The sequence below is a fragment of the Mobula hypostoma genome, chromosome 3, assembly GCF_963921235.1.
Source record: "Mobula hypostoma chromosome 3, sMobHyp1.1, whole genome shotgun sequence".
NCBI lineage: Eukaryota > Metazoa > Chordata > Chondrichthyes > Myliobatiformes > Myliobatidae > Mobula > Mobula hypostoma.
In genome coordinates, this window is record NC_086099.1 from 52,749,507 (window position 1) to 52,770,637 (window position 21,131).

The following is a 21,131-nucleotide window of genomic DNA, read 5'->3' on the forward strand; positions in this document are numbered from 1 at the left end:
CCCATCTGTTACTCATTTTTATGCACACATTCTTTCTCTCACTCTCCTTTTTCTCCCTCTGTCCCTCTGAATATACCTCTTGCCCATCCTCTGGGTCACCCCCCCCTCCTTGTCTTTCTTCCCGGACCTCCTGTCCCATGATCCTCTCGTATCCCCTTTTGCCTATCACCTGTCCAGCTCTTTGCTCCATCCCTCCCCCTCCTGTCTTCTCCTATCATTTTGCATCTCCCCCTCCCCCTCCAGCTTTCAAATCCCTTACTCACTCTTCCTTCAGTTAGTCCTGACGAAGGGTCTCGGCCTGAAACGTCGACTGCGCCTCTTCCTATAGATGCTGCTTGGCCTGCTGCGTTCACCAGCAACTTTGATGTATGTTTCTCATCAGTTTGCCTGTCAGTATATTTTGGAAGAAAATAGACTTAGCACTTAATCACAATGTAATATTCAAAACAAACAATTGAACATTAAGAAAGCACACATATTTCTGGTTGCATTAGAGATTTGCAAACAATTCACTCTTCTAACTTCTCAATAATTTTAGCTCCCAATGAATAGAGACTGTCACCGACTTTTTCATGCAACAAAAGAAAATCAAAAACACTGTTAATGCTGGAAATTTGTAGTGTAGACAGAAAATAGTAGAGTCACTCAGCAATGTGGGAAGAGAAACTGTTAATGTTTCAAGTCGGAGACCCTTCTTCAGAACCAGGACATTTTTCATTGTGCCTGTACCTATCTCATGGTTCTTGTGCATATGACAACCAACTCAATTTGAAAAGTTAATTGTAGGCAGCAGAGAATGTGAATGGTATAGGGGAATATCACAGATGGGGGTGAAAGTTATTTATTTATTGAGATATAGCGCAGAACAGGCCCTCCTGGGACCAGTCACCATCAGCCCTAGATTTAATCCTAACCTAATCACGGGACAATTTACAATGACCAGTTAACCTACCACTGGTACATCTTTGGACTGTGGGAGGTAACAGGAGCACCCGGAGGAACCCCACACGATTACAGGGACAGGTAGAACTGAACTCGGGTCGCTGTTACTGTAAAGTGTTATTCCAACCACTACGCTACCATCATCAGATGACTAAGTATGGCAGTTAATTAGCAGTTAAAATTAAATTTAACATCTTTGTATAGTAAATTGCTGTTGGTAAGGCTGTAGAACATACTGATACAGACAAAAAGGAGTGATTTAGGACTAAGCTAAGGTTTTTAATATTGAGTCTTAAGACAGAGATGAGGCCTGCATTGGGCCTCAAAGAGGCCACAGACAAATCAGTCCGTGTGTGAGTGAGGTGGTGAATTTAAGTGCCAACACCACCTGTACCATCAGAACCAACAGCAAAACCAGCAACACTAACAGAACCAATATCAGCATTCATAACAGAAACTAATGCCAGCACTAGCAGTAAAAATACCAGTTCCAATAACAACACTGGCGATAGAGCCAGATCAGCACTGGAAACAAGTGCTGGTACTAGTTTATATAAATTCAGATATATAAAGAGTAAAATAGAGGCAAGGTTGGGTATTGGACCACCGGAAAGTGACATTGAAGAGGTAGCAATGTGGAACAAAGAAATGGCGGACAACATGAATAAGTATTTTTCTTCATTCAAGACTGTGAAAGTCACCAGGAAGATGACAGAAATATGAGAGAGTCAGGGGCAGAAGTGAGTTTAGACACTATTAGTAAGGATAAGGTGCTCAGGAAACTGAAAGGTCTGAAGGTGGATAGGTTACCTGGACTACACCCGAATGTTCTGAAAGAGGTAGCTAAAGAGATTGTGGAGGTATTAGTAATGATCTTTAAAAATCACTAGATTCTGGAATTGTTCCAGAGGACTGGAAAAGCGCAAATGTCACTCAACTCTTTAAAATGGGTGGGAGGCAGAAGACAGGAAATTATAGGCCAGTTAGCCTGACTTCGGTGGGTGGTAAAATGCTAGAGTCCATTATAAAGGATGATAAAATAGGTTGAAGTCAGCATGGTTTCCTCAAGGGGAAATCTTGCCTGACAAATCTGTTGAAATTCTTTGAGAAAGTAATAGGCAGGATAGACAAAAGAGAATCAGCAGGCATTGTTTACTTGTAATTTCAGAAGGCCTTTGACAAGGTGTCACACATGAGGCTTTTAATCAAGATAGGGGTCCATTTTATTACAGGAAGGATACTAGCATGCATAGAAAGTTCGCTGATTGGCAAAAGGTGAAAAGTGGGAATAAAGGGGGCCTTTTCTGGTTGGCTGCCGGTGATTAGTGATGTTCTGCTGGAGTCCGTGTTTGGTCTACTAATTAATTAATTAGTGACTCCGTCTGTCTAAGTAGACAATGGATGCGCCCGATTTAGCACTCAGTTGGGTGTGGAACAGCGTCGGCTGTGGCTGAATAAGCCGATTCTTGAGCGGCAGTCCTTGGCACAGCTGCTGCACACGAAGGCTGATGGCTGCGGCTGGGTAGTCACTGTCACAGCTTTCCTTCTCTCTCTTCTGTCCGACGACAGTCCAGTTCGTTTTTCCTCTGCATTGGTGATGCCTGTACGTACAGCCTGTCGCCAGGTGCAGCGATTTGCAGCTGTCTCTTCCCAAGTGTCCACCCTGATATCGGCAGACCTCAGGTCACGTTTACAAATGTCCCTGTAACGCAGCAGTGGTCACCCCATGGCCCAGGATCCTGTGACGAGTTCTCCGTATGGCGTGTCCTTGGGGATGCGGCCATCCTGCATGCAGCAGACGTGGCCAAGCCAGAGCAGTCGTCGCTGTGTGAGAAGGACATACATGCTTGGCATGCTGGCCTGGTCCAGGATGTCCTTGTTTGGCACGCGGTCTTTCCATGAAATGCCCAGGATCCGACACAAGCACCGTAGGTGGAAGCTGTTGAGGCGGTGTTGTTGGCGGGCCAACTCTCACTGCCATAGAGGAGAGTACTCAGTACGCAGGCTCTGTACACTGCAATCCTGATGGCTGTGGTGAGCTTCTTGTTTTTCCACACTCTCTTTGACAGCTTGGCCATAGCAGCGGCGGCTTTCCCTATTCGCCTGTTGAGCTCTGGATCGAGGGATAGGTTGCTGCAGACTGTCGATCCTTGGTAGGTGAATTCATCTACCGCTTGCAGGGTGCGGTCACCTATGCTGATGCTGGGGGCTTCGCTGACGTCCTGGCCCATTAACTCTGTCTTCTTCAGACTGATGGTGAGGCCAAACTCTTGGCAAACGTGTGCCAGGGAACTGACTAGCCTCTGGAGACCAGACTGTGTGTGTGACGTCAGAGCGGCATCATCAGCGAAGAGTATCTCCCAGATCAGGACCTGACGCACTTTGGTCTTTGCTCTGAGGCATGCAAGGTTGAACAGCTTGCCGTTGGACCTAGTGTGTAGGTACACTCTGTCATCAGATGTCCTGAAAGCGTACAACAGTACAAGGGAGAAGAAGATCCCGAAGAGCGTCGGGGCAAGGACGCAACCCTGCTTCACTCCGTTTTGGATAGGGAAGGGCTCTGAGGATGATCCATCAAATTGCATTGTCCCCTGCATGCCATCATGGAAAGAGGCGATGAGATTCAGCAGCTCTGAAGGGCATCAAATCTTCTTCAGGAGTGTGAAGAGGCCTCTTCTGCTAACCAGGTCGAAAGCCTTGGTCAGATCGAAAGGACAACGTACAAAGGCTGTCTCTGTTCCCGGCTCTTCTCCTGTAGCTGCCTGAGTGAGAAGATCATGTTGATGGTGGATCTCTCTGCTCTGAAGCCACACTGGGACTCAGGGTAGACACGTTCTGCCAGTGTCTGCAGTCGCATTAGAACCACTTGGGCAAACGCCGAGTAGTTTGGTCTACTAATTTTCATATTATATGCTAATGATCTGGATGACAGAATTGATGGCTTTGTGGCCAGGTTCACGGATGGCACAACAATAGGTAGAGGGGCAGATAGGAAGCAGGGAATTTGCAGAAGGACTTGAACTGATTAGGAGAATTGACAAAGAAATGGCAGGTAGAATACAGTATAGGCAAGTGTATTTTCATGCACTTTGATAGAAGGAACAAAAACGAGACTACTTTCTAAATCGAGAGCAAATTCAGAAATTGGCAATGCAGAGAGACGTGGGAGTCCTGTTGCAGGATTCCCTAAAGGTTAACTTGCAGATTGAGTCAGTAGCAAGGGAGGCAAATGCAATGTTAGCATCCATTTCAAGGATTTGAATATTAAAGCAAGAATATAATGCTGAGGCTTCATAAGGCACTGGTCAGACCATATATGGAGTATTCTGAGCAGCTTGGGGTCCATACCTAAGGAAAGATGTGATGGCATTAGAGAGGAGGTGCAGAAGTTGTAGTAAGGCAAAGGTAAAAGCAAGAATAGCCAGGGGCAGTTGTAGTCAAGTGAGATTTTTGAAGCGAGACCTCAGGACACACCTCTGCTTACTACAGACGACATCGGCTGGGTTGACTGTGGCAGTGTGTACTCAAGCCAGATGATTGAAGCCTCTGTCGTGAGACTTTTCCAGAGAAGTCTTCCTGAAACATAGCATCCCTTTACACAATAGGGGGTGCAGAGATGGACAAAATAACAGAGGATGGGAAATATACGCAACAACTAAGGCTCTATTGTATTTACTAACTTCAAAATATCATCAGCTGTCTGCTTGAAGTTTTGATTGACTTTAACACATCTATTATGAATGGCGGTTGACCTTGAGAGTAAAGAACTCAAACATAAACAATTTACAACTACCAATATCCATAAATGATAAGTCAATTCTGCACAAAAATAGCAGTTTTGTGTTCAGACTTCAGAACAGTGTAGGTGACAGGGGCCATGCTGTTCTCCTTCTGCTCAAATAAAATAAAAGAAATGCTTGAGTCAGAAGAGAGTATGTGTGTTCTGGGCCCAGATATTTTAGTTATTTGATTTTATTGTCAGCAATGACAGTTACTTCAACAGAGGTTTACAAGCAGGATCATGGGAATAAAAAGTTAATGCATGAGAAGCATTTGATGGTTCTGGGTCTGTGCTCATTGAAGTTTAGAAGAAAGATGGTGGGGGGGGTTCTCATTGAAAGCTGGTGAATATTGAAAGGCCTGGAAAGAGTGGACACCATGTCTCCACTAGTCTAAGTTTAGGAACAGAGGGTACAGCTTCAGAATATAAGGGTGCCCCTTTAGAACAAAGATGAGAAATTCCTTTAGCTCGAGGGTGGTGAATCTCTGGAATTCATTGCCACAGATGGCCGTGGATTCCAAGTCGAGGGTATGTATAAAATGGAAGTTGATAGGTTATTGATTAGATAGGGCAGCAAACATTACGGACAAGCTCAGCAGATCAGGTAGCATCTATGAAGAGGAATAAACAGTCGACATTTCGGGCCAAGACCCTTCACCAGTCCTGACATCATTGATCTGCAGAATATTGTATGTATTGCTCTGGATAGCCAACATCTGCAGAATTTCTTGAGTTAAAGATTAAGGGGAGTAGGTAGAAGAACGGCGTTGAGAGGAAAATATATCAGCCATGATCAAACAACAGAGCAGACTCAATGGGCGAATGGCCTCATTCTGCCCCTGTGTCTTATCATCTTATGACCTTTGGTTTTAACAACACCCGTGCCAGCAACCATAACACAGGCTCAAAACCAACACCAACATTAGGACCATTACCAGAATGAGTAACATTAGCATTATAAACTACCAGTACAAATACTGGTTATCACAACAGTACCAAAACCAGCGTGGACATCGACAGAATCAATAACAGTACAAATAGCAACACAACAACAACAATAATGCTAGTATGAACACCGGAAACATTACCTCACCAACAGTAACTCTAGCCAGTAATGAAACCAACCTCGCACTAAACCAGTACCAGATCAGCACCAACATTAGCACTAGAACCAGTGTCAGCAGCAACACCAGAGCCAGCACAAAAATCTGTGCGAGCAACATGAACAACATCAGAATCAACAGGTATTGCACCAGAATCTGACACTGACTATACCATTTGATGGTGTGTGTGTGTGTGTGTGTGTGTGTGAGAGAGAGAGAGATGGGTACGTATTAGGTCTCACCAACGTCTTATACAACTTCAACATAACATCCCATCTCCTACACTCAATACATTGATTTATGAAGGCCAATGTACAAAAAGCTTTCTTTATGTCTCTATCTACCCATTACACCACTTTCACTGAATTATGGACCTGTATTCCCAGATCCCTTTGTTCTACCACACTCCTCAGTGCCCTATCGCAAACTGTTTAAGACCTACCTGATTGGTCCTACCAAAGTGCAAAAACCTTGCACTTGTCTGCATTAAATTTCATCGGTCATTTTTCATCCCATTTTTTCAGCTGATGCAGATCCCTCTTCAAGCCATGATAGTCTTCCTCACCATCTACTATACCCCCAAACTTGGAATCATTCGCAAATTTTCTGATCCAATTAACTGCATTGTCATCAAAATCATTGATATCAAAGACAAAAAACAATGGACCTAGCACAGATCCCTGCAGTACTCCACTAGCCACAGGCCTCCAGTCAGGGAAGCAACCATCTACTACCTCTCTCTCTGGCTTCTCCCGCAAAGCCAATGTCTAATCCAATTTACTACCTCGTCTTGAATGCCAAGCAACAGTACCTTCTTGACCAATCTCCTATGCGGGACCTTGTCAAATACCTTACTAGAGTCCATGTAGAAAACACTCACTGCCTTGTCTTTATCCACTTTCCTAGTAACTTCCTCAGACAGCTCTATAAGATTGGTTAGACATGACCTACTACGCACGAAGCCATGCTGACTACCCCCAATCAATCCAGGTCTATCCAAATACTTGTATCCAAATACGGATGTGTACATACATCAGTAGATGTATGTACGCAGTAAGATTGGTTAGACATGACCTACTATGCACGAAGCCATGCAGACTACCCCTAATCAATTCAGGTCTATCCAAATACTTGTATATCCAGTCCCTTAGAATACCTTCCAATAACTTTTCCACAACTGATGTCAGACTCACTGGCATAGTTTCCTGATTTACGTTTAGAGCCTTTTTTAAATAGCAGAACAACATTCACTATCCTCTAATCCTCTGGTATCTCTCCTGTGGCCAAGGATGATTTAAATATCTCCGCTAGGGCCATGACAATTTCTACATTTTCCTCCTGTAGGATCCAATGGAACACCTTGACAGGTCCTCGGGATTTATGCACCCTAATTTGTCTTAGGACAACAAATACCTCCTTCTCTGTGATCAGTACAGGATCCATGAAGTTGATGCCGCTTTGCCTCTCCAATAGACTCTGTGTCCATTTCCAGAGTAAATACTGATGCAAAAAAATTATTTAAGATCTCTCCATTTCTTTTGGCTCCATACACAGATTACCATTCTGATCTTCCAGAGGATCAATTTTGTCCTTTGCTATTGTTTTGCTCTTAACATATCTGCAGAATCCCTTTGGATCTTCCTTCGCCTGTCTGCTAGAGCAACTTCATGACTTCTTTTAGCCCTTCTGATTTCCTTCTTAAGTGTTCTCTTGCATTTCTTATACTACATAAGCACCACATTTGTTCCTACCTGCCTAGACCTGTCAAACACCTCCTTATTTTTCTGAACCAGTGCGTGCATATCTCTTGAAAACCAAGGCTATACCTACTATGCACCTCCCTTCTTCTCTTAACCAGGATCTCAATTTCGCTTGAAAACCCAAGTTCCTTACACCTGTTTTCTTCTAATAGGCACATACAAGTTTGTACTGTCAAATTTTGATTTGAAGTCCTCCCTCTTACCAAGTACACCTTTTCCAGAAAACAGCCAGTCCCAATCCACACTTACAGATCATTTCTGATGGCATCAAAATTGGTCTTTCTCCAATATAGAATCTCACCCCACATACCAGACCTATCTTTTTGCATATTTAATTTGAAACTAATAGCATTGTGTTCATATACTTAATAACATATTTATTCTGTATAATGTGGCAATGGCATCAACTTGTGCAATGCCAACAGGCTCAATAAACTGATTAGAAAGGCTAGTTTTGTTAAAAGATTCAAACTGGGCACACTGGAAGCTGTGGTAGAACAAAGGACCCTATGGAAAATCCTGGCAATTGTTTCTCACCCTCTGCATGCCACCTTGGCTGAACAGAGAAGCACATTTAGTAATAGACTAAGACAACTGTACTGCTCCAAAGTGTGCTATATGAGGTCATTCTTACCCTTGGCCATTAGGCTCTATAGTGAGTCAACCTGTAGTCAGAGAGGTGATGACCTCCTCCAGTTAGACTGTTTGAGGTAACCTATTTTTTTATTTTTTTTACTTCTGTTCTAATATTTATATATTTGTATATCCGTGCTCTTGTGGTGCTACTGTGACACTGGAACTTCCATTGGGATCAATAAAGTATCTATCTATCAAAACAAATAGTAGAATTAATAAATTAGCATAAGTGATTGTCCAACAAAAGAGATAACCAGTAGAATTGTTATAGCAAGTACAATATATTTCAGAGTAAGTCTGCATGATTTAACTGAATCAATTAAATTATTTAATTGACATTCTTAGATCATCTATGTTTCTGCAAAATATTCTCACAAAAATTAAATCTTTATCCACAACAAAAATGGCAGAGCCTTATAAGCCAACAATCTTTGAGTTATTCTGATCCATTATTCAAATTCATATTGAGTGCCAGATTTGATTGAGTAAAAGTTGAATAGAGAGAATGGTAAACCAGCTGTTGTGGTGCCAGGTTACACTTGACTTAAGCTTCTAGTCAAACTATCAAGTCCATAAATCAAATAAAATTAAAATAGAAAATTTTGTTAAGAATGCAATCTTCAATTCTTCATCTTGAGAATATAGGATCACACATTAGGGAAAGGAAGAGATTAAGTGAGAGATTTAATTTATGTTTGCAATGCATTTAATCAAATTCTACCAGAACAATTCATAAAATGGTTTTCTTCTGCAGTCACTGCTACAGCTTCCAGACATTCTGGTGCCATTAGTAATAGCCCTTCAATTTGTTTATTAGCTCCATTGTGGATTTTCAGCACTTCTGTTTTGAGTTTCATGCCTTTGACATTTCAACTAGCAAATGGTTTAATCAAGTGCAATATGGAAAGGTTTAAAGTACAGGAGAAGCCAGCTGGATGTGAATAACACACAACATATTAGATCAGTCAAATTGCTTGACCACTTTTCACCCTACCCAACAGAAATCAGAAGATACGATTACTGTACTTGGCAATAGCACAAAAAACAGGATCATATCTTTATCAGCTTTTGATTTGAATCATTGCTTCACCACCACAGTGCTCAGCACAGTCTATGGCGTTTTACTTCATGCTAATGGACCATTGGAGTTGAACAATTGATGAGACCGTTGATAGGAATACATTCCATAGTTCCATAAGTGTAACATTTAAATAGCAATTCTACAATTTAAAATCAGCAACAGGAGCCTGGTTGAAAGCCTTATGTCGGGAAAAATAGTTGACAATGTCTGGAAGCTGTAGCAGTGATTGCAGAAGAAAAACACTTTGCAGCACTGTTCAACAGAATACTCAGGGAAAGGTTCAAAGTTCAAAGTTCAAAATAAGATTAATTATCAAGCTATGTATATGTCACCACATACTACCCAGATTCATTTTCTTTCAGGCATTCATAGTTGAACGAAGAAATACAATAGAATCAATGAAAAACTGCACACAAAGACTGACAAACAACCAAAGTGCAAACGAAGACACAAACTGTGCAAATAAGTTAATAAATAATACTGAAAATGTGAGTTGTAGAGTCCTTGAAGGTGAGTCCATGGGTTGCAGAATCAATTTAGTGTTGAGGTAAGTGAAGTTATCCACACAGGTTCAGCAGCTTGGTCATTGAAGGGTAATAACTGTACCTGAACCTAGTGGTGTGGGACCTAGGCTCTTGTCCCTCCTACCTTTATGCCATCCTTAACTAATTCCATTTGATGCTTAACTAGGAGTGTTTTCACTGCAATTCAGCTTCTTGAACTGGTGATGTAAATATAGGTACCCAAGTTTTGGATTGTATGTTACCAATAAAATCAAGTAATGAATAAAATACTGTGAGACCATGGTTCATCTACTCAGGTAAAAACAATTTGAATATTAGATGGTTACATCATTCAATATTTAGCATATAAAGTGATGGAGATATTATTAAAATGCTTAATAAGACCTCAAGACCATAAGAGACAGGAGCAGAATTAGGCCATTTGGTCCATTGGATCTGCTCAGCCATTCCATCACAACTGATTTACTAACATTCTGAAGCCCATTCTCCTGCCTTCACCCTGTAACCTTTAATACCCTGACTAATCAAGAAACTACCAACTTCAGCTTTAAATATATTTAATGACTGGACATCTGCAGCCACCTGTGGCAATGAATTCCACAGATTCACTACCCTTTGGTCAAAGAAGTTCCTCCTCATCTTGATGATGGTGAGGACAATATCAGTGAGGTTGATGTTCTGGAGCATGTTGATATTAAGGGAGAGGAGGTGTTGGAGTTGTTAAAATGCATTAGTACGGATATGTGCCCGGGGCCTGATGGAATATTCCCCTGGTTGCTCCACGAGGCGAGGGAAGAGATTGCTGAGTCTCTGGCTAGGATCTTTATGTCCTCGTTGTCCACGGGAATGGTACCGGAGGATTGGAGGGAGGCAAATATTGTCCCCTTGTTCAAAAAAGGTAGTAGGGATAGTCCGGGTAGTTATAGACCAGTGAGCCTTACACCTGTAGTGGGAAGGCTGTTGGAAAAGATTCTTAGAGATGGGATCCATGGGCATTTAGAGAATCATGGTCTGATCAGGGACAGTCAGCACGGCTTTGTGAAGGGCAGATTGTGTCTAACAAACCTGATAGAGTTCTTTGAGGAGGTGACCAGGCATATAGATGAGGGTAGTGCAGTGGATCTGATCTATATGGATTTTAGTAAGGCATTTGACAAGGTTCCACACGGTAGGCTTATTCAGAAAGTTAGAAGGCATGGGATCCAAGGAAGTTTGGCCAGGTGGATTCAGAATTGGCTTGCCTGCAGAAGGCAGAGGGTTGTGGTGGAGGGAGTACATTCAGGTTGGAGGATTTTGACTAGTGGTGTCGCACAAGGATCTGTTCTGGGACCTCTACTTTTCGTGATTTTTATTAACGACCTGGATGTGGGGGTAGAAGGGTGGGTTGGCAAGTTTGCAGACGACACAAAGGTTGGTGGTGTTGTAGATAGTGTAGAGGATTGTCGAAGATTGCAGAGAGACATTGATAGGATGCAGAAGTGGGCTGAGAAGTGACAGATGGAGTTCAACCCGGAGAAGTGTGAGGTGGTACACTTTGGAAGGACAAACTCCGAGGCAGAGTACAAAGTAAATGGCAGGATACTTGGTAGTGTGGAGGAGCAGAGGGATCTGGGGGTACATGTCCACAGATCCCTGAAAGTTGCCTCACAGGTAGATAGGGTAGTTAAGAAAGCTTATGGGGTGTTAGCTTTCATAAGTCGAGGGATAGAGTTTAAGAGTCATGATGTAATGATGCAGCTCTATAAAACTCTGGTTAGGCCACACTTGGAGTACTGTGTCCAGTTCTGGTCGCCTCACTATAGGAAGGATGTGGAAGCATTGGAAAGGGTACAGAGGAGATTTACCAGGATGCTGCCTGGTTTAGAGAGTATGCGTTATGATCAGAGATTAAGGGAGCTAGGGTTTTACTCTTTGGAGAGAAGGAGAATGAGAGGTGTGACGAAAAACCAAGTTATCAGAAGATTGATGCTAATGAGAGAGATAAGTGAGACAATGGAGAAACATTCAAAATGTTAATGAGAGAGGAGAGAGAGATAACAGAAAGAGACACCAGTCCGAGTATTGACAGACCGATTGCTTTGAACCTGAACTGTTTGAAGTTTGATGGACAGGCGATACCCCAGCAGGGGGATAAAAAGAACAGGTTCGCTAAGGCAAGACACACACCACGAGATCACGAGATAACGAGACCCTGGAAAAGCGGTGTGCCCCCACAAGTTGGTGTGAGTGTAGAGGTCTGGTCGCAGGAACCGACCATAGACGCACAGGGTGAAAAGGTACGATCGGCGGGAACCTGGTGTGTGTGTCTGCCCTTGCCTGGGTGCCAGGTTCACCGCGGAAGAACAGTCGTATCCAGAACGGAGGGGTCACAGTCGGTGACCACAGAAGACATTAAAAGGGTTCGCCCGAAAGCTAACTGCGAAGAACAAAGGTCTGTCTGAATCAGATTTGCATATCATCTCTCTCTTTCTCCAACGGCACAACAGCGATTACTGTGAACTGTACTAAGTTGAATTGAACTCTGCGTCACTTGAGACTGATCATTTTACCCCTAGACTGCAATAGAGCTTGTTTGATTCCTATTACCCTAGTTCTGTGTACGTGTGTTTTATCATTGCTAACCTGTTGCATTTATATCCTTACGATTAGAGTACCATGTTACTTATTTCTTTAATAAATCTTTCTTAGTTCCAGTAATCCAGACTCCAACTAAGTGGTCCATTTCTGCTGGTTTGGCAACCCAGTTACGGGGTAGGTAACAGAGGAGACATGATAGAGGTGTACAAGATAATAAGAGGAATAGATAGAGTGGATAGCCAGCGCCTCTTCCCCAGGGCACCACTGCTCAATACAAGTGGACATGACTTTAAGGTAAGGGGTGGGAAGTTCAAGGGGGATATTAGAGGAAAATTTTTTACTCAGAGAGTGATTGGTGCGTGAAATGCACTGCCTGAGTCAGTGGTGGAGGTAGATACACTAGTGAAATTTAAGAGACTACTAGACAAGTATATGGAGGAATTTAAGGTGGGGGCCTATATGGGAGGCAGGGTTTGAGGGTCGGCACAACATTGTGGGCCGAAGGGCCTGTAATGTGCTGTACTATTCTATGTTCTATGTTCATCTCTGTTCTCAATGGACATCTCCCTATTCTGAGATAGTGTCCTCACCTACAATAGGAAACATCCTCCCTACATCCACTCTATCCATACCATTCAGTATTTGATAGGCTTCACTGAGATCCCCCCTCATTCTTCTAAACTAAACATCCGCAGAGGTGGAGGTAAGATGTCACCAGAAGGCAGCTTCTTCAAGCTCATGCACAAAACAGCTTAATTGTTTCCCTTTAATATCATTTCTTTCAATATCTGAAGGACAAGGCCTGGAAGACATGCACGCCTTTGGTGTGAGGCCCTGTGGGCCTGTGAGTGATCAATTCTGAAGCGACACCGGAGAAATGGAACATCAGGAACAGCGAATCAGCTTTTGGAGGCCTCTGCACTTGAGCAATCGCTCTCTCACTCTCTCGTTGGTGGAGGAGAGTGTGCTGCTGATTCTTGAGTCTGAGAACACAGGCAAAAAGCGATGTAGCAGACCTTAACATTGCAATTAGCAATTTTTTTCTTTTACTGGTCTCCCTTCTGTGACGAGAATACACATAAAATTAAGATGTTTGCTGGCCTGGGCTAGCATCAGTGGTATCAGCAGTTGGTCTGCCACCTGTCCTCAGGGGGAGGAGAGATAAGGAACAATGAAGCAGCATCTGGAGATGTGTAATGAAGGGACGGGAGAGAGAGCTGTCTGGAGCAGCTCCCCCCTTTGAACCCTGAACTGTTTGAAGTAATGGACAGGCGATCTGGAGATGTGTAATTAAGGGATGGGAGAGAGAGCTGTCTGGAGCGGCTCCCCCTTTGAACCCTGAACTGTTTGAAGTGATGGACAGGCGATACCTCAGCAGGGGGATAAAAAGGGACAGGTTCGCTAAGGCAGGACACACGACACCCGAGGTAACGAGACCCTGGAAGCGGTACGTCTCTCACGAGTCGGTGGGAAGTACCGGACCTTAAACGCACAGGGTGGAAAGGTACGATCAGCGGGAACCCGGTGTGTGTCCACCCTCGCTTGGGTGCCGGGTTCACTGCAGAGGATCGACCACATCTGGAGGAGGGGTCACAGCCTGGAAGCGGTGCGCCTCTCACGAGTCGGTGGGAAGTACCGGACCTTAAACGCACAGGGTGGAAAGGTACGATCAGCGGGAACCCGGTGTGTGTCCACCCTTGCTTGGGTGCCGGGTTCACTGCAGAGGATCGACCGCATCTGGAGGAGGGGTCACAGTCGGTGACCTCAGGTGACATCACCAAGGACCTGCCCGAAAGCTGCTTATGAGCAATATCGCCGGTCTGTGAGTGGAAGCCATTTCTGAATGATCAGTCGTTCTCTCTTTCCCTCCCCCCACGTTGTCCATCGCCATGGCAACGATTACTGCGAACTGAACTATTAAATTGAACTGAACTTTGAGTAATTTTGAAATTGGTCATTTACCCCTAGACAACGATAGAGCTTGATTGATGCTGTTATCTTAATTCTGTGCACATGTGTGGTTATCATTGTTGAATTGTTGCATTTATTATCCTTTCGATTACTGTGTTGCTTGTTTCTTTAATAAAACTTTCTTAGTTCTAGTAATCCAGACTCCAACTGAGTGATTCATTTCTGCTGGTTTGGCAACCCAGTTACGGGGTACGTAATACTTCTCACTAAGTGACACCTCTCTGTCCCTTTATTAAGGATAGAAAGAGAGAGCTCATGGCACGTCGTATTGTTGGGTGAATAATTTGTTTTTGTTGTACTGCAGATAATGGTCTCTCATTGGAAGCTTTGTTTTTGCATGTTTGGTGGGTGATGGGTGCTGATGCTTTTTTGCATGGAGGTGGGGGAGGATGAGGAGTGATGCTCTGCTGCTGCTTATGGGTGGGAGGAGAGAGAAGGGGGCTTTGGGTTCTAAAGTATTTTTTACTGTCACTCATCCTTTGGGGTTCTCTTCTGTTTTTATGGATGTGTGAGAAGAGCAAGAACTTAAGGTTGTTTATTGTAAATATTCTCTGATACTAAATGGAACAATTTGAACCTCATACATTAATCCTTTCATTCCTGAAATCATTCTCGTGAACCTCCTCTGGACCCTCTCCAATCCCAGCACATCTTTTCTTAGATAAAGGGCCCAAAACTGCTCACAATACTCCAACTGTGGTCTGATCAATGGCTTATAAAGACTCAGCATTACATCCTTGCTCTTTCATTTTAGTCCTCTTGAAATGAATGCCAATATTGCAATCAGCTCCTTAGCACTGACTCAAACTGTGTTAGCTTTAGGGAATCCTGCATACCTTTATTCTGCCAAAGGATCCTACCAAAGGGTTTCGAATCGAAACATCAACTATACCCTTTTTCATAGATGCTGCTTGGCCTGCTGAGTTCCACCAGCATTTTGTGTGTGTTGCTCAGATTTCCAGCATCTGCAAATTTTCTCTTTTTTGCCTTTATTCTTTCTCCCAAACTTCATGACCATACACTTCCCTACATTATATATTATCTCCCAATTCTTTGCCCGTTCTCCCAATCTGGCTAAGTCCTTCTTCCTCAACTCTAATTGCCCCTCCATCTGTCTCGGTATTGTCCACAAACTCAGCCACAAAGCCATCAATTCCATCATCCAAATCATTGGCATACAACGTGAAAAGAAGCAGTCCTAACACTGACCCCTGCAGAACACCACTGGTCACCAGCAGCCAACCAGAAAATGGCTGGTTTATTCCAAATCTTTGCCTGCTGCCAGTCAGCCAATCTCCTACCCTTGCTAGTACCTTTCATATTTGTTAGAACTGTTGAGGAGGGTTTAAACTAATTTCATAGGGGGATGGGGAACTGATCGATAGGGCTAAGTATGAGGCAGTTGGTATTCAAGCAGAGGCAGTCTGTGATGAGTGTCAGGAAGGAAAGAAGATGACTTGGATAGGCCAAGTCATTGGGTGCATTTAAGGTTCTTGATTAGCCAGGGCATCAAAGCGTATGGGGAGAAGGAATGGGGAGGGGGATGATTGGAAGAATTGGATCAGCCCATGATTCAATGGCGGAGCAGACCTGATGGGCCAAATGGCCTACTTCTGCCCTATATCTTATGGTCTTATGATAGGGCAAAATTGCAGTCAGTGGGATGTTAAAGTGTAACAGGGTTGCAAAATCAAAAAGAGTGATGACTACAGGACTGAAGGTATTATATCTGAAATCATACAGTATATGATTGAAGTTGATGATCTTGTAGCACAGCTAAAGATTGGCAGTTATGATATTGTGGGCATCACTGAGTTGTGGCTGAAAGAAGATTATAGTTGGGAGGTTAACATCCAAAAATACACATGGTATCAAATGGACAGGCAGGTTGGCAGATGGGGTGGGGTGGCTCTGTTGGTAAAAAGTGAAATCAAATCCTTAAAAAAAGGTGACATGAGATTAGGAGATGTAGAATCATTGTGGGTAGAGTTAAGGAACTCCAAGGGTAAAAATACCCTGATGGGAGTTAAGTACAGGCCTCCATACAGTAGCCAGGATGCAGGCTACAAATTACAGTGGGAGATAGAAAATGCATGGCAACAGGGCAATGTCATGATTGTCATGGGGGATTTCAATATGCAGGTAGATTGGAAAAATCAGGTTCAGGCTGGTTTTGGATCCCAAGAGAGAAAATTTGTAGAATGCCTATGAGGTGGCTTTGTAGAGCAGTTTGTGGTTGATTCAGCTAACTAAGGGATTCTGGATTGGGTGTTGTGTAATGAACCATATTTCGGTTCCCAGATTAGGGAGCTTAAGGTAAAGGAACCCTCAGGAAGCAGTGATCATAATGTGATAGAATTTACCCCACACTTTGAGAGGGAGAAGATAAAGTCAGATGTACCAGGATTACAGTGAAGTAAAGGGAAATACGGAAGCATGAGAGAGGACCTGGCCAATGTTAATTGGAAGGGAACATGAGCAGGGCTAATGACAGAGCAGCAATAACTGAAGTTTCTGGGAGCACTTCAAAAGGCACGGGATAGATATGTTCCAAAGAAGAAGTTTTGTAAAAGCAAGATGACACAACCAAGGCTGACAGGGAAGTCAAAACCAATGCAAAGGCAAAAGAGAGGGCATATAATAGAGCAAAAATTAGTGGGAAGTTAGAGAATTGGGAAGCTTTTAAAAACCAACAGAAGGCAGCTGAAAATATTGGTAAGGAGAGAGAAGATAAAATATCAAGGAAAGCTAGCCAATAGTATAAAAGAGGATACCAGAATTTTTTTTCAAATATACTGTATAAAGAGTAAGAGAGAGGGAAGAGTATTTATAGGGCCGAAGGAAAATGACACTGAAGAGGTAGTAATGGGGGACAAAGAAATGGTGAAGGAACTCAATTAGTATTTTGTGTCCATCTTCACTATGGAAGATACTAGCAGTATGCCAGAAATTTGAGAGAATCGGGGAACAGAAGTGAGTGTTGTTGCTATTACCAAGCAGAAGGTGCTTGGGATGATGAAAGGTCTGAAGGTAGATAAAACACTTGGATCAGATGGGCTACACTATAGGGTTCTGAAAGAGGTAGCTGAAGAGATTGTGGAGGCATTAACAATGATCTTTCAAGAATCCTTAGATTCTAGAATGGTTCCTGAGGACTACAAAATTGCAGATCTCACTCCACTCTTCAAATAGGGAGGCAGGCAGAAGTTAGGAAATTATAAGTTAGTTAACTTGACTTCAGTGGTCGGGAAGATATTGGAGTCCATTAATAAGGATTTTTTGGGGTACTTGGAGGCACATGGTAAGTCAGCAGAATTTCCTTAAGAGTAAATCTTTCCTGACAATCTGCTGGAATTATTTGAGGAAATAACAGGCAGGATAGACAAAGGAAAGTCAGTCGATGTTACTTACTTGGATTTTCAGAAGGCCTTTGAAAGCTGGCACATATGAGGTTGCCTAAAAGGATAGGAGTCTGTGATATTACAGATCATATGACCAATATACATAGGAGTAGAATTAGGCCATTTGGATATGGCTGATCCATTTCCCTCTCAACCCTACTCTTCTGTCTTCTGCCCTTAACTTTTTATGCACTGACTTATCAAGAGTCTATTGACCTCCGCCTCAAATATAGCCAATGACCTGGCCTCCACAGCTGCCTGTGGCATCGAATTCCACAGATTCTGACTGAAGAAATTCCTCCTCATCTCTGTTCTAAATGGACATCCCTCTATTCTGAGGTTGTGCCCTCTGGTCCTAGACTCCCCCTTTATAAGAAACATCCTCTCCACATCTACTCTATCTAGGCCTTTCAACATTCGATAGGTTTCAATGAGATCTCCCCTCATTCTTCTAAATTCCAGCAAGTACAGGCCCAGAGCCATCAAATGTTCCTTTCATCCCTGGAATCATTTTCATGAACCTCTTTTGAACTCTCTCTAATATCAGCACATCCTTTCAGAATCGGAATCAGATTTAATATCACTGGCATATGTCATGAAACTTCTTGTTATGTGGCAGCAGTACATTGCGATACATAATAATCAAAACTGTAAATTACAGTAAGTATACATATTCTTTTAATTTAAATTAAATAAGTAGTGCAAAAAAGAGTGAGTTATTGTTCATAGATTCATTGTCCATTTAGAAATTTGATGGCAGAGGAGAAAAAGCTATTCTTAAATCATTGAGTGCATGCCTTCCAGCTCCTGTACCTCCTCCCTCTTGGTAGAACTGAGAAGAGGGCATGTCCTGTGTGGTGGGAGCCCTTAATGATGGATGCTGCCTTTCTGAGGGAACACGCCATGAAGATGTCCTGAATGCAGGAGAGGCTCGTGTCTATGATGGAGCTGATCGAGTTTATAAATTTCTGTAGCTTATTTCAATCCTGTGCAGTGCCCCCCACCAAACTAGTCCAGGATCCAGTTGCAGAGAGAGGTATAGAGGTCCAGGTTTTTCAGCTTCTTGATCAGAACTATCGAAATCATTGTGTTAAACACTGGGCTGTAATCAATAAACAGCAGTCTATTGTAAGTTTTAATATTGGCCAAGTGATCCAAAGCTGTATGAAAAGCCAAAGAGATCGCATCTGCTGTAAACCTATTGTGGCGATAAGGGCACAGAACTACTCACAATACTCCAAATGAGGCCTCACCAATGCCTTAGGAAGCCTCAGCATTACATCCTTGTTTTTATATTCTAGTCCTCTTGAAATGAATGTCAACATTGCAGATGACTCCCTCATCACCGACACAACCTGCAGGTTAACCTTTCGGGAATCCAAGAGGACTTCCAAGTCTCTTTGCACCTCAGATTTTTGAATTTTCTCCCCATTTAGAAAATAGTTTATGGTTTTATTCCTTCTACTAAAATGCATGACCATACAGTTCCTGACACTGTATTCCATCTGTCACTTCTTTGCCCATTCTAATCTGTCTAAGTCCTCCCCGGTTCCTGCTTCCTCAACACTACCTGCCCCTCCACCTATCTTTGTACCATCCACAAACTTGGCCACAAAGCCATCAATTCCATCATCTAAATCATTGACATACAATGTAAAAAGCAATGGGCCTAACAATGACCCCTGAGGAACACCACTAGTCACTGACAGCCAATCAGAAAAGCCTCCGTTTATTCCCATTTTTGCCTCCCGACAACCATCCAATGTTCTATCCATGCCAGTATCTTTCCTGTAATATCCTATCTTGCTAAGCAGTCTCATGTGCTACACCTTGCAAAGGCGTTCTGAAAATTCAAGGGCACAACATAAGATTCTCCTTTTTCTATCCTGCTTATTATTTCCTCAAAGAATTCCAACAGATTTGTCAAGCAATATTTTCCCTTAAGGAAATTATGCTGACTAAGGCTTATTTTACCATGACCCTCCAGGTACCCCAAACCATCATCCTTACAATCGACGTCAACATTTTCCCACACCACTGAGGTCAGGCCTCCTGGCCTATAATTCCCTCTTTTCTGCCTCCCTTCCTTCTTGAAGAGTGGAGTGACATTGCAATTTTTTAAAGTCCTCCAGAACCATTCCAGAATCTAAGGATTCTTGAAAGATCATTGCTAATGCCTCCACAATCTCTTCAGCTTCCTCTTTCAGAACACTAGGGTGTAGTCCATCTAGTCCAAGTGACTTACCTATCCTCAGACCTTTAAGCTTCCCAATCACTTTCTCCCTAGTAATAGCAACAGCAGTCACTTCTGCCCTCTGACATTCTCGAGCTTCCAGCAAACTGCTAGTACCTTCCACAGTGAAGACTGATACAAAATACTTATTCAGTTCCTCCGCCATTACCTTGTTCCCCCATTACTATCTCTCCAGCAGTCTGATACCTACCCTGCGATGCCAGCAAAGTTGTACCTGCCAATATCTAACTGAGCTACAAGAACATCTACTTTATTCCGTATACAGCATGCATTTATCCTGTATCATCACCCCTTTCAATTTTTCCCCCATGTTATACTTCAACTTATCCCACTGACTGCAATTTTACCCTATCCTCTGCCAGTCTTTCCTCACAGTCTCACTACACACTGCATCTAGTTGTGTACCAATGGCCCCATCCTCCTGTGAAACTAATTTAAACCCTCCTTAACAGCTCTAGCAAACCTGCCCACAAGGATATTGGTCCCCTTTGGGTTCAGGTGTAACCAGTCCTTTCTGTACAGATTATAACTTCCCCTGAAGAGATCCCACTGATCCAGAAATCTGAAATCCTGCTCCCTGCACCAGTTCCTCAGCCATATATTCATCTGCCAAATCATCCTATTCTTACCCTCACTGGCACATGGCACAGGCAACAATCTAGAGATTTCTAGCACAGGATTATAGAAGATCACACTTCCCTAACTCTAAAGCTCATTGGATATAGAGTATTCAGAAAAAAAGAAACAAAGTTAATGTTTGTTTGTAGGCTCTCCTTCACAACCTTTCACAAGTGAAAAAAACTCAGTTATTTAATCTGGCCTACCTAAGAAGTTTAAAGCCTGGGTGTATCAGCATGGCATTCTTCCCAGAATCCTGTTACCCGTCCTCGTCTATGTAGTTCCGATCTCGACAGTTGAAACCTTAGAGAGGAGGGTTAGCAACCACCTCAGGAGATGGCTGGGGCTGCCAAAGAGCCTGAGCAGCATCGCACTCTATGGACACCACAACAAACTGCAACTGCCATTCAAATCCTTGGAGGAAGAATTCAAGGTAACAAGAGCCAGAGAAGTGCTACAGTATAGGGACTCAAGTGACCCGAA